Source organism: Hylobates moloch, unplaced genomic scaffold (genome assembly GCF_009828535.3).
Source record: "Hylobates moloch isolate HMO894 unplaced genomic scaffold, HMol_V3 SCAFFOLD_18, whole genome shotgun sequence".
In the NCBI taxonomy this organism is placed as follows: Eukaryota; Metazoa; Chordata; class Mammalia; order Primates; family Hylobatidae; genus Hylobates; species Hylobates moloch.
In genome coordinates this window covers 16152175-16168189 of record NW_026652293.1, presented here as the reverse complement: position 1 = coordinate 16168189, position 16015 = coordinate 16152175, and the positions used below count along the sequence as shown (strand labels likewise).

Genomic DNA, 16015 nt, shown 5'->3' with positions numbered 1-16015 from the left:
CATACTGATCAAATTCTTTTATTCATGTACTTATTCAACAATCCAATAATAAAGATTAATCACCAACTCTATGTAAGGTACTGGCCAGTTTGAGGAACAGAAGTATTTATTGGTCTCATCTACAACCTAAAAGTAGGCTTTGTCTTCAACTATCTTGACAAAGGGTATTGCTAAAGGTAACCTTAGAAAACATCCTTTTAGTATTATTGCCTTGTATTACAGAATTTTGGTTTCTATTTTACTTTTGAAGCAATCTTTCTTTGTTCTTTGTCAGTCTCTATTTTACATTTCTCCTCAGTCTTGTAGACACCAAACCACCATATTATTTCTCTTAGTCTTCACACCTAGTCTATGTTCATATTATCTTTCTGTCATCATATTCATGCAAATATTCTCCATTAACTGCCCAGGCCATATATTAGAAAACTGATTTTTGTGAAACAGATGGAACATAGTGATAAAATATGTTCCAGAGCAATAAATTATAATTAACCTTGGTTTTTTTTTTTTTTTTTTTTGGTCCTGCCTGGAACCTAGTTTAGAACTATCCCTAAACTGTTTGTTTTCCCAAAATAGTAAATCCTGTGATAAACCAGATAGGACTCTTGTGGTTTATCTAGTTGCTTCAAGAAACAATAAGGCCTTTAGTTTTCAAGAATAAATCAGGGACTCTACATTTTAAAGTGTGTAAAAATATATCTTTAGCTAGTTCTTATATTCTGGCGTCAGTGGCATATTATTAATTATTTATTTAAGCCTTGAATGTCTTGGAAGTCTATGAGATCACCCAGTAGAAATGAGATTCATGGTGTATTTGAAAAGTTTGGAAAAATCATAACTGATTGTTCATTCAGTTATTTGGAAGCTTTGTCTAGAGGAACTAAATTATAATTACACAATTTTTAAAAACAGATTATTTTAATGAAGACTATTTACTTAAAAGGTATAAAGTCTAGTCAGTACCACTCATATATTTACACACTCAGTGTGAAATTATACAAATAACTAATTTTTATGTATATTCACTTTGCAAATATTTAATACATTAGAATAGCAATCACAGCTAATAACAATGTAGAGTAGTAAGAGCATTGGTAGGTAAATTGAAAAATAGTAGGGACTCTAGAAGACAGACATATAAATCAATGTGTGACAGGTCTAGGAGAAAAGTCCCAAAGGAAGAAATCCTATGTAAATAGGGAAATGAAGAGCAAATAAGAAGTTGGCCAGGCTACAACATGAGGAAAGAGTGGTGGAGGGGATATAGGGGTGGTCCTTCCATCATAGGAAAACATATGTGCAAAGAAAGGTCTGGAGTTGAAAAAGAAGTACAAATGTTGAGATAGTAAGTAATAAGACAAATTAGATTGAGAAATAACCAGGGGACTGATTATATAAGGCCTTTAGGCCAATTAAAAATTTAAGACTTAATAAAAAGGGTAAGGAAACCATTCCTTCTGGCAACACTTTCCATATATCTTCTCATTATAATTATCAGTAGCATTCTCTTTTACTTTCAAAAGTATCTGAGTTATAATTTACATTAGTGGAAATCAGCCAGTGTTTGTCTGGGGTAGGGGGAGGAGTGGAATGAGGAATCAGAGTGGATATTAAATAGACTAACCAGGAAGCAGCAGGAGGGAACTTCCTGGAGTGATAGATTAATACAAGGTATCTTGAAAAGAATATGGGTTACACAGTTGTATGCATATGTCAAAACTAATCTCATTGTATATTTAAGATCTGCATTTCACCACATATAAATTATAGCTCAAAAATAAATTAATAAATATCTCAGTTTGAACAATAAATCATATAGCCACCCTAAGAGAAATAAAGGCAATTTGAAGGGTTTAAAGCAAGGAAGGGATATGATTGGACTTCAATTTTAGCAAGATCACTCTGGCTATAGTGTGAGAAGTCTGAAAAGGGGTAAGACTAAAGGCTGGGGGATCAGATATAATGCTTTTACAGTAAGTGAAGTGTATGGTGCTGGCCTGAAATAAGATAGCTGCAGCAAGAATGCAGAAACAGGCACGAAACTGAGATATACAGAGGAGTAAAAATGGAGACATACAAGAGGTAGCTGGACAAAATTTCTGGTGCTCCACAGAGAGAACCTGGTCTGGGACTCACACTGATTAAAAGATATAAAAGCAATAAGAGATATTATTATTGTATTCTCCAATGTTATGAAATATAAATATCCTTCTTCATATTTTTATACTCCCATCAATAAGCAACTTTATTATCATATTCTCAAGTATGAAATCACTAAATTTTCTCTTACAATGATGAAAACATGTATCTTTATTTTCCTAACCACTTGTATCAAGACATAGGTTTTAATGTGTTCAACCACTTTTGATCTTATAATCACAATATGTGATTGATTAGTTAGCAACCAGATCAATAGAGTTAGTGGTGAATCAGAAAGCTCTAGTTGTTACAGTTGGAAAGATCAGTTGGAACAAGTATGTCTCCAAAGTTTTTGCGGCTGTTTTCAACTTCGGAGGTGCCCTAGGGCCTAATCAGTGCCTGGCACATTACCCATGCTAAGAAAAAATCTGAACTCCTGTAAAACGACACCATTTTAGCACCATCAGAATCAATTTGCCCTGATAGACATTTCAGGTAATATGATTTAAAAGAGTCTGCATGCTTACTTTATCTTCCTAATAAAGACAAGATAAAATAAATGCTTACTCTGTGCCAAGTTCTGACCTAAGCACTTAGCATACGTTATCCCATTTAACCTTACAACAACCCATGTTTCATTCCCTTTTATGTGTGAAAAAAAATTAAATAGAGTGATTGAGAGGCTAAGTAGCTTGTCCAAAGTCAAACAGCTAGCAAATAATAGAGTTAGGATTTGAAAACAAAGCCTGAAGCTTCAAACCATTATGCCCCAACCCTATGTATTTTTTTACATTGTTTTCATCGAGATTGCAATCTATAATCAGCAGATGCCTAAATCTGATGCCTACTTGATCCTTATACAGTGTATATTATCCATATAAATAAAGAGTTAAGATTATACAATAAATACTTCAGAACCAAGGTTCTATCTGGTATATAAAAAAATAAAGGGATGGGGTATGAAAGAATGGTAGATGAGACAATATGTCATAACAAATGAGAGTCTTATCTGCCATAGATTGTTCTATTCCCTTGAAATTCTACCGTGAAGCCAAAAAAAAATGCTACTTATATCTATGCTTATTTGTTGCTACTGAGAATATCAGATTTACAGTAAAAACATGTATTTAACTCTTTTCAAGTAATAGACTTATAAATAAGAGCAGATTCCTTCTCACAGATGAGCAAAACACCAAGTAATTAAATTTGAGGCATTTTATTTAAAATCTGGACCAGGCACAGTGGCTCATGCCTGTAATCCCAGCACTTTGGAAGGCCGAGGCAGGTGAATCACGAGGTCAGGAGTTCGAGACCAGCCTGGCCAACATGGTAAAAACCCCGTCTCTACTAAAAATGCAAAAAATTAGCTGGGTATCACAGTGGGTGCCTGTGATCCCAGCTACTCGGGAGGCTGAGGCAGGAGAATCGCTTGAACCCAGGGGGCGGAGGTTGCAGTGAGCCAAGATCGCACCACTGCACTTTAACCTGGGCGACAGTGTGAGACTCCATCTCAAAAAACAAAACAAAACAAAAAAAAAACTGAAGCAAATTATATGTCATATTGAGAACAAGAGTCATATCAGAATAAACAAATAATACTAGAATAACATAGGCAGGATGAGATTAAGCAAGGTCAATAATAATAGAGAAATATATGGTTGACAGACTATTTCATCTTAAGCTCAGGATTGCGAATCTCTAAATAAGACAAAGCTGTCTATGCCTGGTGGTCAGATAAAGACATGTAACTTGGAAGGGAGACAACCTGGGGTCAGTTGTTATACTTTTAGCAATTTTATTCAGTAAACTTTGTTAGACTTCTTGTAACTCTTTCAACTTAAAGCAGGAACTAAGTACTTAGCAAGTAAAATAAAATTATATTCAGGTTTTATTTAGTCAGCAAAGTGTACTAAAAAAAATCAAGAATCTAGGAGATCCTAATTGTTTTCTGTATTTTTAGGTTATCTTAAATTACACAAGATTTTTCTTCTACAAAAATGCACATGCCCATTAATGTTATTTATATATTCATTTTTTAAGGCTAGTCAAACGAAGTAGTGGAAGTAGAGAAGGAACAAAGAAATGTTAACTGATAGTGATCAATTAGTTGTAAAAACTACTGCACTCAGACCAGCCCCAAAATTTAAAATCTGAAGTCCTAAGTGTTTTTTTTTTAGAGTGTTTCTTGAAATTCCAAATAGAAATATTGGGAGCTAATATTTTACAAACTTATACTACCTTATCCATTATAGAAGACTCACCTCTTGGAATAAAAATTTAGTTCACACTTCCTGCTGATGTAATCTTTGGCCTCTTGCTGAGTTTATAAGTGAAGATGCCAATTTTGTTCTTAGTTCTTATCATGTAGAATGCTTTCTATGATAAACTGAAATATGAATACCCGTTGTTTTTACATAACAGAAAGCCATCAAAGAGCCCTTACCAAATAGCAATGAGTTTTGATCACTCCAGTTTAGTCTGCTTTGGCACAAGAGAACTTAAACAGAAAACACAATTTCCTAAGTCTCTTACAGAGGATTTTACTCAATAAGGGAGGAACTATAAATAAAATTCCTTAACAAGCTTTCTCATTTAAAAATAAATAATTCTCCTGAATAAATTATATCATGCCTTCTACTTATTCTTACATTTTATGGAAATATATCATAAATAAGGGACAAAATAAAACAAGAATAACTAATTTATAAAAGCAGATTAAGGTAAATTCTGTGAAGTTAGATTTAACCTTATATCAGCTAAAAAGAATAACTAAAATAGTTACTCCTTTCACTGAAAATTTCCTTGAAAGCATAATACATTCAACAAGTCTCTACCACATTTTGCTACTGAGTTTTCTCAGCCTGCTGCCACTAGTAATCTCTAGTTTCTACATTTAATAGCCCTTTTCCATTCTTTATCATATTTAACTTTTCTAAAATGTGTGACACCTCGCTCAATGACTTTAACAAGTGATTATTAAGAAATGTACTATGCCTAGGTTTTCTTGTAGGATTTTAATGGTTTTAGGTCTAACATTTAAGTCTTTAATCCATCTTGAATTAATTTTTGTATAAGGTGTAAGGAAGGGATCCAGTTTCAGCTTTCTACATATGGCTAGCCAGTTTTCCCAGCACCATTTATTAAATAGGGAATCCTTTCCCCATTGCTTGTTTTTGTCAGGTTTGTCAAAGATCAGATAGTTATAGATATGCGGCATCATTTCTGAGGGCTCTTTTCTGTTCCATTGATCTATGTCTCTGTTGTGGTACCAGTACCATGCTGTTTTGGTTACTGTAGCCTTGTAGTATAGTTTGAAGTCAGGTAGCATGATGCCTCCAGCTTTGTTCTTTTGGCTTAGGATTGACTTGGCGATGCGGGCTCTTTATTGGTTCCATATGAACTTTAAAGCAGTTTTTTCCAATTCTGTGAAGAAAGTCATTGGTAGCTTGATGGGGATGACATTGAATCTATAAATTACCTTGGGCAGTATGGCCATTTTCACGATATTGATTCTTTCAACCCATGAGCATGGAATGTTCTTCCATTTGTTTGTATCCTCTTTTATTTCATCAAGCAGTGGTTTGTAGTTCTCCTTGAAGAGGTCCTTCACATCCCTTGTAAGTTGGATTCCTAGGTATTTTATTCTCTTTGAAGCAATTGTGAATGGGAGTTCACTCATGATTTGGCTCTCTGTTTGTCTGTGATTGGTATACAAGAATGATTGTGATTTTTGTACATTAATTTTGTATCCTGAGACTTTGCTGAAGTTGCTAATCAGCTTAAGGAGATCTTAGGCTGAGACAATGGGGTTTTCTAGATATACAATCATGTCATCTGCATACCATTCAGGACATAGGTGTGGGCAAGGACTTCATGTCTAAAACACCAAAAGCAATGGCAACAAAAGCCAAAATTGACAAATGGGATCTAATTAAACTAAAGAGCTTCTGCACAGCAAAAGAAACTACCATCAAAGTGAACAGGCAACCTACAGAATGGGAGAACATTTTTGCAATCTACTCATCTGACAAAGGGCTAATATCCAGAATCTACAATGGACTCAAACAAATTTACAAGAAAAAAACAAACAACCCCGTCAAAAAGTGGGCAAAGGACATGAACAGACACTTCTCAAAAGAAGACATTTATGCAGCCAAAAAACACATGAAAAAATGCTCATCATCACTGGCCATCAGAGAAATGCAAATCAAAACCACAGTGAGATACCATCTCACACCAGTTAGAATGGCCATCATTAAAAAGTCAGGAAACAACAGGTGCTGGAGAGGATGTGGAGAAATAGGAACACTTTTACACTGTTGGTGGGACTGTAAACTAGTTCAACCATTGTGGAAGTCAGTGTGGCGATTCCTCAGGGATCTAGAACTAGAAATACCATTTGACCCAGCCATCCCATTACTGGGTATATACCCGAAGGACTATAAATCATGCTGCTATAAAGACACATGCACACGTATGTTTATTGCGGCACTATTCACAATAGCAAAGAGTTGGAACCAACCCAAATGTCCAACAACGATAGACTGGATTAAGAAAATGTGGCACATATACACCATGGAATACTATGCAGCCATAAAAAATGATGAGTTCGTGTCCTTTGTAGGGACATGGATGAAACTGGAAAACATCATTCTCAGTAAACTATCACAAGGACAAAAAACCAAACACCGCATGTTCTCACTCATAGGTGGGAATTGAACAATGAGAACTCATGGACACAAGAAGGGGAACATCACACTCCGGGGACTGTTGTGGGGTGGTGGGAGGGGGGAGGGACAGCATTAGGAGATATACCTAATGCTAAATGACGAGTTAATGGGTACAGCAAAACAACATGGCACATGGATACATATGTAACAAATCTGCACATTGTGCATATGTACCCTAAAACCTAAAGTATAATAATAAAAAAAAAAAGAAATGTACTATGTATGAAACTAGGATTCAAAGATGAAAGTACTCTGCTCCTTAATCTAAGAAAACCAAGATTTTAGACTAATCTCCCACTGAAAAGTATCTTCCTAGATATCTCTCTTTTTTTTTGTAACTCTCTATCTTTGTCATTTCTTTTCAGGCTGCTTCACAACTCCTTCTTCATATTGGTGTTCCCTCTGGACTCTGTATTCAGCTCTTACCTTTCCATGGGGAATCTACTCTCACTGCTATACACAACTGATAAAAGCTTGGGCTCTCCAGCCAGAATGCTAGGTTCAGAATCCAGCTGAACGACCTAACAGCTGTGTAAAATCGTTCATGCAACTTTTCCTCTCTTTGCTTCAATTTCCTATTCTGTGAAATAAAACAGCTGTATTGAGGATTAGATAATTGATATAATACAAATAATGTTCAATACAATGTCTAGCATGTTAAAATGCTTAGTAAATGGGAGTCTTTATTTCTGAAGCAGAATAGTATAAATAGTTGAGAACATGAACGCAGAGTCCGGAATGCATTGACTCAAATCAATGTTCTGCCACTTAAAAGCTGTGGAACCTCGGGTGAGTGACATGGCCTCTCTGTGCCTCAGCTTTCTCATCTATAAAATAAGATAACAACTAATACCTACTTTGTAGTGTTACAGTGAGAATTAGATGAATTTACAAGAGTAAAGTGCTTGGGGCAGCATTAGGTAAGGTTTTTCTAAGTATTATCGATGCTTCCAATGTCTCCTCGGAGCTGTATATTTTTTCCATTTGTAACAACTGTTACTTTGATATTTTAACCAGAATGTTTGAAGAAATAAAACACATTATGTCTAAGACTTATCTATTTATCTTCTTCAAAAATTTCTACTTTCCCTTAATTAATAGCATCACCATTTATCTAATCTTCTAAGCAAGAAATTTCAGTAACTCTTTACTCTTCACTTTCTTCAAGATCTCTTAATAGATGCAGAAAGGCATTTGACAAAATTCAACACTTTTTCATAATAAAAAATCTCAACAAACTACAAACAGGGTGAGACTATCTCAAAATAATGAAGGCCATATATGAAAAACTCACAGTTAACATTATACTTAATAGTGAAAAACTGAAAGTCTTTCCTTAAGATCAGAAACAAAGCCAAAATGCCTATTCTTACCACCTCCATTCAATATAGTACTGGAAGTCACAGTCAGAGCAATTAGGCAACAAAAAGAAATAAAGGGTATCCAAATTAGAAAGGAAGAAGTAAAATTATTTCTGTTCACAGATGACATGGCCTTATATGTAGAAAACCCTGAAGAGCGCATCAAAAATTTATTAGACATACTAAATAAATTCAGAAAAATTTGTTGTAGGATATAAAAATCAACATACAAAATCAGCTGTGTCTGTATACAATCACATCAAACTATTTGAAAGCAAATTAAGAAAACAATCTCATTTACTATAAGATCAAAAAGAATAAAATACTTAGGAATAACATTGACCAAGGAAATGAAAGATTTGCAAATGAAAAACTATAAAACACTGATGAAATAAATTTTAAGAGACACAAATAAATAAAAAGACATCCCATGTTCATGAATTGGAATACTTCAAGATCATTACAATAGCCATAATACACAAAGCAATCTACAGATTCAATGCAATCCCTATCAAAATCCCAATGGCATTTTTCATGGAAATAGAAAAAACCAACCTAAAATTCATATGGAACCACAAAGGACCCCAAATAGCTAAAACAACCTTGAGAAAGAAGAACAAAGGTGGAGGCATCATATTTCCTGATTTCAAAGTATATTACAAAGCCACAGTAATTAAAACAGTATGGTACTGGCAGAAAGACAGACATATAACCAATGGAACAAAATACCTCAGAAATAAACCCATGCAAATATGTTCAACTAATTTTCAACAAGGGTACCAGGAATACACAATGAAGCAAGGATAGTCTCTTCAACAAACACTTGGGAAAACTGGATGTCTACATGCAAAAGAACGAAATTAGACCCTTATCTTACACTATACACAAAAATCTACTCAAAATGGACAAAAGACCTAAGCAGCTTTTTGGCAAAGGGTTTGCCACCAGAATACACAGGTGTCATGAAAACTACCCTTAAATCAAACCAAAAATGAGAAAGAAAAAGACTCATATCAACATCATCATCACTGGACATGTAGATTCATTCAAGTCCATTACTACTTGCCATCCAGTCTATAAATGTGGTGGAATTGACCAAAGAACCATTAAAAAAATGTGAAGACAAGACTGCCGAGATGGGAAAGGGGTCCTTCAAGTATGCCTGGGTCTTGGATAAATTGAAAGCTGAGCTTGAGCATGGTATCACCACTGATATCTCCACATGGGAATCTGAGATCACCAAATACTACTATGTGACTATCATTGATGCCCCAGGACACAGAGAATTTATCAAAAACATGATTACAGAAACATTTATTGTATTAGTCCATTTTCACACTGCTGATAAAGACATACCTGAGACTGGGTAATTTATAAAGAAAAGGAGGTTTAATGGACTCACAGTCCCATATGGCTGGGGAGGTCTCATAATCATGTTAGAAGGTGAGGGAAGAACAAAGTCATGTCTTACATGGCAGCAGGCAAAGAGAGAAAGAGAATAAAGTGAAAGGAGAACCTGTTATAAAACCATCAAATCTCGTGAGACTTACTCACTACCATGAACACAGTATGGGGGAGACTGCCCCCTGCAATTCAATTATCTCCCACCAGGTCCCTCCCACAACATGTGGGAATTATGGGAGGTACAATTCAAGATGAGATTTGGGTGGAGACACAGAGACAAACCATGTCAATATCAAATTGACTGTGCTATCCTTACTGTTGCTGCTGGTGCTGATGAATCTGAACTTGGTATCTCCAAGAATGAGCAGACTCATGAGCATATCCCTCTGGCTTTCGCATTGATTGTAAAACAACCAACTGTTCATGTTAACAAAACAGATTCCACCAACTCACCCTACAGCCAGAAGAGATACGAGAAAATCATTAAGGAAATCAGCACCCATATTAAGAAAACTGGCTACAGACCTGCTACAGTAGCATTTGTGCCAATTTCTTTTTTTTTTTAATCCATCCTTTATTAATTCAACAAAACTTAAGGAGTCTATTACCTACCAGGCACTATGCTTGGCACTGAGGTGCAGCCGTGAACAAGAAACAGACCCTGCCATCAATGTTAGAATGTTGACAATATGCTGGAGTCAAGTGCTAACATACCTTGGCTCAAGAGATGGAAAGTCACCTGTAAAGATGGCAATACCATCTTTAATGCTTTACAGCATTAACCATGCTGCTTAAAGCTCTGAATTGCATCCTACCATCAATTCATTCAGTTGACAAGCTCTTGTGTCTGCCCCTACCAATTGGTGATATTGGCATTGTCCCTTTGGGGCTAGTGGAGACTGCTATTCTCAAACCCAGCATGTGGTCTACTTTTGCACCAGTTAACACTACAACTGAAGTAGAGTCTGTTGAAATGCACCAAAAAGCTTTGAGTGAAGCTCTTCCTAAGGATAATGTGGGCTTCGATGTCAAGAATGTGTCTGTCAAAGATACTCGTCATGGCAATGTTGCTGGTGACAGCAAAAATGACTCATCAATGGAAGCAGCTGACTGCACTGCTCACGTGATTATCTTGAGCCATTCAGGCCAAATAGGTTCTGGTTATCCTCCAATACTAGACTGTCACACAGCTTATGTTGCTTGCAAGTTTGCTTGATTGAAGCAAGATTGATTGCCACTCTGGTAAGAAGCTGGAAGGTGGCCCTAAACTCTTGAAATCTAGTGAGCTGCCATCGTTCAGCTGGTTGCTGGAGTGTTGAGAGCTTCTCTGACCATCCCCCTCTTGGTCATTTTACCGTTCATAATATGAGACAGACAGTTGCTGTGGGTGTCTTCAAAGCAGTGGACAAGAGGGCTGCTAGAGTTAGGAAGGTCAGCAAGTCTGCCCAGAAAGTTCAGGAGGCTAAATGAATATTATCCCTAATACCTGCACCCTAGTTTTATTCAGTGGTTGAAGAACAGTCCCAGAAGTATTTGCCTGAATAGGCCATTTTAAGTTTAATAGCAAAAAACTGGTTAATGATACCAATGCATTATAAAACCTTCAGAAGGAAAGGAGAACATTTTATGGAACATTCTTGTTTTTTTGTGTGTGAGAGTTCTTAAGTTGTTAGTCTTTAAAACAATTACTTCTTCATGGAAATAACCTGACCAAAAAAATCTGTCATGGAATTTTGAAACCCATTAAAATATATTTTAATGAAAAAAATAGACTTAAACATAAGATGTGAAAAGTGTAAAACTCTTAGAAGAAAACATGGAAAAACTTTCATGACATTGGTCTTGGCAATAATTTCTTGGCTACAACACCAATCATGGATATATGATATGGATGTTTATAAACATATGCACAGGCAACTAAGGCAAAAATAGACAAGTGGAATTACGTCAAACTAAAAAACTTCTGCACCGCAAAGAAAACATCCTGAAGAGTGAAAGGCAACCTATAACATCTAAGAAAATATTTGCAAACCATACATATGACAAAGGGTTACTATCCAAAGCATATAAGGAACTCCTATAACTTAACAGCAAAAAAAAAAAGACCTGATCAAAAACTCATCAAAGGACTTAAACAGACATTTCTCCAAAGAAGTCATACGAATGGCTAAGAGTTATATGAAGACATGCTCAACATCACTAATTATGAAGGAAATGCAAATTACAGTTGGATATCATCTCACACCTGTGAGAATGCCCATTATCAACAACCAAATAAACAAAGATAAGTGTTGGAGAGAGTGTAGAAAATTGGCACCCTTGTATACTGTTGGTGGGAATATCAAATGCTACAGCAGCTATGGAAAACAGTTTCTCAAAAAATTAAAAATAGAACTACCACATGATCCAGCAATCCCACTCCTGGGTATTTATCCAAAATAACTGAAATCAGGATCTTAAAGGGATATTTGCTCTTCCATGTTCTCTGTAGCATTACTCAGAATAGCAAAGATGTGGAAATACCCTACATGTCCATCAACAGATGAACGGATAGTGAAAATGTGTTATATACACACAATGGAAAATTACTCAGCCTTAAAAAAAGAAAGAAAATCCTGTCATTTGCCACAACATGAATGAATCTGGGGAACATTACACTAAGTGAAATAAGCCAGTCTCAAAAAGACAAATACTGCATGATTCCACTTAAATGAGACATCAAAAATAGTCAAACTCACAGAAGCAGAAAGTAGAATGCTGGTTGCCAGCCAGGGTCTGCGAGTAGAAAGAAATGGCAAGTTGCTGTTCACAGGTACAACGTTCAGTTATATAACATGAATAAGTTCTAGGGGTCTGATATACAACACTGTGCTTATAGTTAACAATACTGTATCATAAACTTAACAATTTGTTTATAGAGTAGATCTCATGTATCTGTGCCTCCACAATAAAAAAAAATCTCAAATCCATTCTCTTTCCCACTTTCTCTTTAACCTTTCTCTAGTTGAGGTTCTCAACAGTTCTACTAAACAATTACCGTAGCCTTCTAACTAGTCTCTATGTCTCCAACAGGCTCCTTTTATCCAATTCAAAGCACCTAAATCTAAAGTTACCTCTTTGAAATATAGATGTGATGTGGAAGCCTCCTAAATATGTACCATTTTATGTTTATTTCCTATCAGTCAATGCCAAAGCAGTTAGCATAGTATACAAAGTTCTTCATAATCTGACCAAACTACCCTTGTAGCCTCAGTATCAAGTTCCATATATCCCACACTCCAACCACATTAAATTAGCAGTTATTTGAACAAGTTCTTGTGCTTAATTTAATATTTTGTTACTTCTTCTATTCCCTATGGCTCAAATTGGAGTTATCTGATGTTAATCTTCCTCCTTAATGTTCCATATCCTATAAATAATAACTCCACAGACAATCATGTAAAACTTCAGACTATTACAATTTGCAGTACAAAACATATTAAATAATCCTAGCTGGTTATATCAAAAGGAGGAAGGGAAACATATGGTTTACCACTTAAAAACCAAAGTATTTATAAGGGTCATAGGGTATGATTATGAAATTATATTTTTCAGTATGGATTTAAAGACGTAGGTTGGGGCCTATAAAAGCAGTTGTTCTTGGAGATTCTTCTCTTTCCCTAAACTTTGCCTGGTAAGTTCATCCACAGAAGTAAATTCCATACCATCATCCTCTTCCTGAACTCCAGTCAGAGATTTCCTTCTACTTAGAAGACATTCCTATTAGAATGCCTGGCACATCCAAAATTAAAAACATCATCTTCTCTCAAAATACGATCCTCTTACCATATGCCTTATTTTTACATTTTCATGCTAATTTTTTCCTAATCTAACCTTTTGCAAACTTTAGAATCAGGGAACAACCTTTCCTTTATTAACACATCAATAACTAGTTAAAACCACATGAACTCTGTGTCTGCATTTTACAAAAATGACCACTAGATTGCATTGTTGTCTGGTCAAATAGGCTAAGGATATAGCTCTATGTTACCACTTAGTACTAATTCACCAAGATAAGCTGCAATATTGTCACTTATCTAGAAAAATAAACATAAGTAAACATGTGACTGTGTGTTTAAATAATTGTTACAAGGTAACAAAATAATTCATACTTTAAATAAAACATTCACCATCACAATTAGTTAAAATACTTAAATTTAACAACCATGAAGTTAATTTTTGAAATTAGGTTCATTTAAAGGTGCCCAAATATTAAGCAAATATTGTATACTACTTAAAATATTTTTATGAAATATCATACCTAACATTACGTCTTTAAGATTTAAAATGTCTAGATATGTAAAGGTCTATCAAAATGCACATAATTTATCTGAATCAAAATGAAAATATATCTAATAAGTAATACCATTCATCTGGACTCTTTTAGCTCTCTCTTAATATACAAATGCATTCCTTTTCTCCAAAACATGGCAGCTGGGAATGAAAGATTTCAAATTATCATTTTCACATCATATTCCATCATCTTTTCATCAGTTTCTCCTAGCTTTTCTTTGAGCTCCATTCTTTTACAAGAGGTCTCTTTTTAGATCAGTCCATATTTCCATAATCCACACTGCTGTTTCCTCCTCTTCTCCCCAGGGTAGAATAACCCCCACATCCAGAACTATGGCCTACAACTGTCATTAAGCCTTATAACAATAACAAGATAACAAAAGATCGGGTGGGGAAGAGGCTAGCTGGTAACATATGTTGATCAAGTTCAATATTTTCAGCTAATACACAATAGTTTAAAACTTAAAAATTTTAATAATGAAGTACCTTCATACCTACTTCTCCTAAAGTGTATTTCAGGCTTACATTTTAAACATTAATAAGCAACCTGGCAATACTTCCTTTAAATCGTTTATCTATTAATAATGTGAAAGGGGGAAGGAAAAATAGAAATCACACCAAAGAGAAAGGTGAGATGGCAATTCATGGATGATTATTCATTTTATAACATACTCAACTTAGCCTTATTTTTTAAAAAAAAATTAGAAAAATTCCCCTAAAAGTCATTTTAAAGCAATACACAGTTATAATAAACAAAATTATTTCAAAGTAACATATTTTCTGAGTTAATAATGACTTTATGCCAATTTTGCAGGACTTTATTTTCTACCAAGTAACATTTTAAATGCTACTCTTGTTTCCATTATTTGTTTCACTTCACAGTTAACTAACTTTAACTTCTTTTCAAACTAAAGATAAATTTGAAATGCAAAACTTTGAACTAGCAGAGAGATTTTCATGTCATGTTATATTTATGTTTTTTCTCCCGACTTTGGGAGAATTGCTTCTAATTCATCAGCCTATGTTAGGTAACCTTGAAAAAATAATTTCTCCACTCTATTTCTCTCAAAGATTCAGAACTCTTTATAGAACTAAATTCTAGTTTCACTTTTGACAAATGTTTACAGCTTAATAAAGAGTAAGCTTTTAGGAAACCACATTTATTTCTTTCAATCAGAATCGTTTATCATTATTTAATTTCTATAGATGCTACATAACATCGTACCTTCCAGGTCTGTCTTGAATCATTTATATAGTTAGAATATAAATTTCACTGCCATAAAAATAGATATAAAAACCTCACCTCTAAGATCTCATTAAAGTAAAAATCTGTTCACTCTTCAACAGAAAAATAAGGTCATTTGTACAGGGGTTTTCAAATACAATTTTATTATCTAAAATACATGCAAAAATATTCTTTTCAATGGGAGTCTGCTAGATGAAATATTCCAGCAAATACTTCAACTATAAAGCAAAGTTCATAAAATATCACTATGTTTTTCCAAATTAGTTTCCCTGTTTGCATTAAAATTTTAAAATTTTAGCAATAGAGAATATAAAATAAGCATGCAGGTAAAATAAGAATGTGATTATGTTTTGCCTTGAGCTTCCTAAACTGCGCCTGCTAAAGAAATAAAAATCTAGTCTACATAAAGATAGATAGATACAAAGATATGTTTATGATGATGATTTTAGATTTACTTTTGCATATTTTTCCACGTTTGCCCCTTATAATGTTTCATTCTGATTCATCTTTTTTAGTCATAAGAATATACCAATAGTATATTGGTATAGTGGTTATATCTACAAAGAAGCCGATAGAAAATAATTGCTATTTTAGCATTACTGAAATACATGACTAATAAAATTTTTGGAATATGAAACCAAGTAAACAGCCATAATATAATGATAATTATCTTACATTTACCCATCATCCCTACAAAATTTATATAATTTTATTTAATTAAACATTAAGAAATAAATTTGTTTTAGAAATACGAGTTTATATATAATATTCACAGGGTTAGAAAAATGAGTTTATATATAAAA

General features: G+C 34.4%; 1 protein-coding gene and 1 pseudogene across 4 annotated transcripts in view; one reads left to right on the top strand and one right to left on the bottom strand.

The window, feature by feature from the left end:
- DENND1B (DENN domain containing 1B) overlaps positions 1–16015 on the bottom strand; it is a 269661-nt gene that overhangs the window by 177411 nt on the left and 76235 nt on the right. The gene's annotated exons all lie outside the window — the stretch shown is intronic.
- On the top strand, positions 9222–11104 carry LOC116457682 (elongation factor 1-alpha 1-like; annotated as a pseudogene).